At 42.1% G+C, this 6,728-nt stretch overlaps 1 pseudogene; it reads right to left on the reverse strand.

Annotated features, from left to right (window-relative positions):
* The window catches only part of LOC114633058, a 108,707-nt pseudogene that overhangs the window by 69,477 nt on the left and 32,502 nt on the right, over positions 1–6,728 (reverse strand).

Consider the following 6,728-nt stretch of genomic DNA (forward strand, 5'->3'; position numbering starts at 1 on the left):
TCACAAGGAAGAATACACACCTGCAGGGTGATGGTCATGGCCTACTTTGCTTTTACTTAGAAGGTAAACATTCTAAATTTGCTTTTCTCTCTCTGGTTCCAGCTTAGAACCAAGCATGCTATTGCTAACCATATGCTTGGTGTGTTTCTCTTCTCTCTCAACAAGAATACCAGTCCCAGAAATACCAGTTCACTGTTATTTCTAGTTGCTACTTTCCTTTTCCACTGCATTGAAAGTTACTAAATGAAAAATGACATAACTTATGACTCCTTTCTGTCTCAGTCCCAAAGGAACCACTTTGCCTATTCTTATTTAACCATTGTGTTACCACCTAATGTAGACATATGTCTACACATACATCCATGCACAGACATAAATTCACGCAAGGTATGGAATTGATGCACAGATAGTTGTTATATAGTATGTGAGTGTCTAAACTCTAAATAACTATATTTTTAGAATTAGCTAGGTATTAGTTTAAAGGTATGCCTAAAAGGCCCTCCCAAAATAAGAAATATGGATTCAATTATTGTGGGGAAAATTTAAGAAGGCTGCCACGGCGGCGCAAGCCCCGGAGGGGCTTCCTCCGTGGCGGGTCCCACATTAGGGAGGGAGATCCTATGGTTCCAGCGGCCTGAGGGCCTTGGCGGCTGCAGGCCCCAGTAACACGAGGAAGTCCTTGGTTCCAAAAAGGTTTATTATCATGGCAGATAATAGATGGATCTAGGCGTACCCCCCCCCTAAACTCAGGGCAGTCCAGAGTTATATAGGGAGGGAAAAAGGGGGAGGATTAAGGGAGGATCTGGGGGAGGAATGTTTAATTTTCTCTGCCCTCTGGCCTTCATTAGTATGTAAATCCCTAGTGCCTGAGGCCTATAGCCTGGCCTATGTGACTCTATGGAGATCTATGTGACTGTTTTTCAGGATCCTAGATGATGGGAGGGACCGAACTCCTGCTGGTTCTCACGCAGAATTCCACGGAGAATCTCGGGGTTCTAAGCACCTGCTCAAACATGACCCAGGATACCCTTAGGCAGTCCCACAAATTATTATATGTTTAAATTTACTTCAAACCAATATATAAAGAATTAAAATCAGATTTGCGATATCTGTACTACTATTACCAATTAACCATCATACACTGCAGAAACACAACTGGACATAAGACCATTAAAACAAAATACATTGAATTCAATATCAGAGCCAAAACAAAGGTTACATTCTCAATTACTAAAAGATTAGGTGGGGTAGCACAGGATGCTACATTTACCTTAACCCTAGAACCCAGGCAACCCAGAAGTGCCTCTGCACCCAGGAAAACTAGTAAGGGACCCACCCTCCCAATGCCCACAAGTGTTGGGAGCCTACTGGACTCAGGACCCATCACACACCAAAATCCTCCACCCATGAATTCCACTCCCCTTATGGTTCTTGCCTTCACCTGAGGCAGATCATCAGCTGATATGCTCCCTTTAAGACAGCACAGGCTGAAGGCATCCCAGGAGTCCCACTTCACGCAGGACAACTGGCAAAGAACCTCCTAAAGGCACACAACTGCTGGGAGCCCAGTGTATTCCATACCCATCATCTTCAAAAAACCCCACCCCACAAATTACACTCCCTGCTGGCACCTTCTGCCAGGGCAGATCACAGCTTGTCTGCTCCCTAAAGACACCACAGCCTAAAGGCATCCCAGGACTTCATCTACAAACAAGGCAACTGGGCAACTGACAGCACAGTCTGAAGACCAGCAACGGGCTCTGCAGCATGCAGGGCAACTGACCTAACAGTCTGAAAGCCTTCCTGGATGGAGTTCTTTTGCATACAGGAACACAGAACCTGTAGTCTGTAGGCCTCCCTGGAGAACAACTATACACAGATTGACTGCTCCTCTGAAGTCCAAACAGTCTGAAGGCCTCCCAGGAGATCTGCTGCATGCAGGGAAACAAGTCAGCAGCTTTTGTGACCCTTTGAAGACCCCACAGTATAAAGGCCCCCCAGAAGAACCACTACAGCCAGGGCAACAGTGTACATGCCCATCTGAAGACCCTACAGTTGGAAGACCACACAGAAATTCTGCTACAGCCATGGCCACAGGCCAACAAGGAGACCTGAAACTACTCTGGGACATAAGAGACAGGCTCCAGACAGATACACCTAGACCAGCAAACACCAGGGATAACCAGATGGTGATAGGCAAGCACAAGACCATAAGCAACAGAAATAAATATACATGGGCATCATCAGAACCCAGTTCTCCCACCATAGCAAACCCTGAATACACCAACAAACCTGAAAATCAAGAAGCTGACCTAAAAATCCTATCTTATGAAATACTAGAATACCTTAAGGAGGATATGAATAACTCACTGAAAGAAATACAGAAAAACACAGGTAAGCAGGTAGAAGTCCTTAAAGAGGAAACAAATAAAACCCTTAAAGAAATACAGAAAAACACAGTCAAACAGGTGAAGGAATTGAACAAAACTGTCAAAGATCTAAATGTGGAAGTAGAAACAATAAAGAAAACACAAATAGAGGCAAACCTGGAAATGAAATACCTAGGAAAGAGGTCAGGAATTACAGATGTAAGCATCACCAACAGAATACAAGAGATAGAAGAAAGAAGATACCTTAGAAGATATTGACACAACTGCCAAAGAAAATCCAAAGCATAAAACACTCATAACCCAAAACATCCAGGAACTTCAGGACACAAGGAAAAGACCAAATCTAAGAATAATAGAAATAAAGGAGAGTGAAGATTCCCAACTCAAAGGATGTTAAAATGTCTTCAACAAAATCATGGAAGAAAATTTCTCAAACCAACAGAAAGAGAAAGCCATAAATGTTCAAGAAGCCTACAGAAAACCGAACAGATTGGAACAGAAAAGAAAAATCCTCTTGTCAATTAATAATAATAAAACACTAAATGCACAGAACAAGGAAATAATAATAAAAGTGGCAAGGGAAAGGAACCAAGTAACATATAAAGGCAGACCTATCAGAATTACATCAGACTTCTCAAAAGAGACAATAAACACCAGAAGAGCCTGGACAGAGGTCATGCAGACTATAAGAGAACACAAATACCCAGCCCAGGCTACTGTACCCAGCAAAACTCTCAATCAACATAGATGAAGAAACCAAAATATTCCAGGACAAAACAAAATCGAAACAGTATCTATCTACCAATCTAGCCCTACCGAGGATTCTAGAAGAAAAACTCCAACACAAGGAGGGTACCAACACCAAAGAAAAAACAAGATATTAATCATCTCACAGCAAAGCCAAAAGGAGAGAACCACATGCACATAATGTCACCTACAAAAACAAACATAACAAGAACTAACAATCATCTGTCTTTTATATCACTCAATGTTCATGCATGGATTCAACCCACCTATAAAAGACATAAGCTAGCAGACTGGATACACAAACAGGATCCAGCATTGTACTGCATACAAGAAACACACCTTAACGTCAAATACAGACACTAACTCAGAATTAAAGGCTAGAAAAAGTCTTCCAAGCAAATGGTCCCAAGAAACAAGCTGGAGTTGTCATCTAATAAAACATGTTCAACCAAAAGTTATCAAGTGAGATGAGAAAGACACTTCATGTTCATCAAAGAAAGTCTCAATTATGAACATATATACCCCAAATGCAAGGGCATCCACATTCATAAAAGAAACTTTACTAAAGCTTAAAACACACATTGAACCCCACACAATAATAGTGGGAGACTTCAACACCCCACTCTCACTAATGGACAGGTCATTGAAACAGAAACTAAAAAGAGACACAGTAAAATGAATAGCAATTATGAACCAAATGGATTTAACAAATATATTCAGATCATTTTACCCTAAAACAAAAGAATGCACCTTCTCAGCACCTCATTTTTTCCAAACTTTACCATATAATTGGACACGACAAAAGCCTCAACCAATACAAGAAGATTGAAATAATCCCATGCATCCTGTGAAAGCAGGACTGAAGTTCTGAGGGAAAGCAGAAAGAATGGAAACAGGCAACCTTGGGAAGTAGGAGGTTGGGGGACCCTCTAGAATATAATGGAGACCTGGAAAGTGAGAGAGTCTCAGGACTCAAATGGAGGAACCATCTACGAAGTGCTCTAAAGTGGGAAGGAGGAAGTTGTAGAGTCTACCTCCAGTAGAGGGACAGGACATCAAGTGGAAGGATAGGGTTGCCATCCCACAGCTCTGACCCAGAATTGTTCCTGTCTGAAGGAACTGGAAGGACAAAGATAGAGAAGAGCATGAAAGAAAGGAGATCCAGTGACAGGCCCAAATTGGGATCCACCTCAAGGGGAGGCCCAGGACTCTGACTCTGTTACTGATGCTGTGGTGTGCTTTTAGACAAGAGTCTAACATGGGTGCCCTCTGAGAGGCCCAACAAGCAGCTGAAAGAGTCAGATGCAGATACTAGCACCCGACCAATGGACAGAAGCCAGGGACACCCGTGGTTGTATTGGGGAAAGCTGGAATAAGCTGAGGAGGTGGGCAGTTCTGTTGTGGATAGCCCCAGTCTTGTATTTTGATATTAATTCACCTTTCCTCTGATGGGCTGCAGAGGAGGAGTGAGTCATTACACAGGTGAATTCTAGTGAACCTTCTGCCCATCTTAATTTGTAAAATAAAGACTCGAGCCAGTGATTTGGCAGAAGGGGAGGTGGAGAAAAAATGGTTGGTGGGAGAGACCATGGGGTGGTGGAAGAGAGCAGAGAGAGAGAGAGAGGGAAGAGAGAAGACAACGGAGGACGACGGAGGAGGATAACTGGGAAGCAGGAGGTAGAAGTACAAATGCAGGGTCTGGAAAACCCTCAAATTATAAAGGTCCCATAGCTGGGGAATTGAGTAGTGAAGTGGTGAATCTGCCCAATCTAGGATTCAGAGTATATTCATAATTACTGAGTTGTTTTTCATTGACGAGTCCTATTTGGGTTGGAGATTTGAATATTACCCACAACACAATCCCATGGGAAGACCAACAGTTTCAACTGGTTTGGACCCTTGAGCTCTCTCAGACACTGAGCTACCAACTAGGCAGCATACACCAGCTGGTATGAGGACCACAACACATATACAGCAGGGGAATGCCTGGTCTGCCCTCAGTGAGAGAAGATGCACCAAACCCTCAGAGACTTGAGGCCACAGGAAGTAGAGAGGCCTGGTGTGGTTTATGTGGAGGGTGGGACATCCTCTTGGAGACAGAGGCAGGGAGGAGGTAGGGGATGGGGAGCAGTCAGAGGATGGCAGACTGGGAAGGGAATGAAGTCTGGACTGTAAAAAAGGATTAAAGAATAAAGCGTTTCAGCTTGCACCTGCCCCCAGGAGCAAAGCTGTCAGGAGCCATAATGGGACAAGCTAATAATTAGCAGGTGATCATCCTGAAATGGCTTCACTTGGATTATTATATCATCTGCAACAAGTGAGTCCTTATTCAGCAAGGCTGTAAAGAACTTATTTTAGGAAAGATTCCTGCTATTAATATGCTTTTCTTCTTATTATTAAACATATGTAACAATCACTGAGCAATAGCACACCCCTTTGGAGCAGATCTCTGCAGGTCTACGAAGATGTACTGTCTTGTAGTGGTGCTATTATAGACAAATAGATGACTTCTTAAGTCTTAATGATGATCCTATAAGAATTCCTAAAATTATATCAGTGATTATTGAGCTCTTTTATAGTAGGACTGCTATTAGGTCCCTTTCTGATAGTCAAAACAACAATGAGAACTCTGCCAGTCTCCCAAGTTTCATCAGTTAATTGCTCTTAGATAGTAACCAGACCTCCTACTCAGAGCACATTCCAAGCAGTTGTAAAACAATTAACCAAAAATCACTAATAGGGAACTAATGATTTATTATAGGTACTAGGACAGAAGATAAAATATTGCCTGGGTTTATCTATACAAAAAATTTCCTAATTTCTTAGATATAGTTTTAAACCTTCAGTGACTCTGTGGAGCTAGACAGGTGATGGATGTTTAGCCAGATAATTACTCCTAATGCATATGCATGTAAACATCCTGTATTGTAAACTTCTATTTTGATTTATGATTTGATTTTTGGTGTGCACTTGTGATGAACTTTGTAACATGAGATCATGTACTCTGAAAGATGTATAAGTACTGAAGACAAAGAGAGGTTAGTATTTAGTGGTTCATCCCTTCCTTTCCTTTTCCCCTGCCTAGAATTTTTTTCCTTAGAATTTTTCCCTTATTAGAAGTTTTTCCTTTTCCCCACTTATGACCCCACTTTTCCACTTGGATAGCTATCATAGGAAAATTTTACACTTAGTAATAAACTCTATAATAACTTCTCTAAGTGTTTTTTATGCCTGTGATGTCAGACTAGCAGGCATAAGTTAGAGCCCAGCAGTTCCTGCTGAGATAGTACAAAGGCTATTTACTTAACCATTTGCTGTTTTTGGGTTGAGGTAATAAGTGCAAGAAGGCAGGTCAGCTACAGTAGCATAGTAACATAGACAAGTAAACTTTTACTATACAGTAACCTTAAATATCTTGTAAGACCAAGTCTTACCCCCCACCAATGCTCTTTCCCCTCTGCTGCCTCAAGAAGAAACAAGAAGAAGAAGAGAAGGAGAAGAAGAAGAAGAAGAAGAAGAAGAAGAAGAAGAAGAAGAAGAAGAAGAGGAGGAAGGGGAAGGGGAAGGGGAAGGGGAAGGGGAAGGGGAAGG

Source organism: Grammomys surdaster, unplaced genomic scaffold (genome assembly GCF_004785775.1).
Source record: "Grammomys surdaster isolate TR1022 unplaced genomic scaffold, NIH_TR_1.0 513, whole genome shotgun sequence".
Lineage (NCBI taxonomy): Eukaryota > Metazoa > Chordata > Mammalia > Rodentia > Muridae > Grammomys > Grammomys surdaster.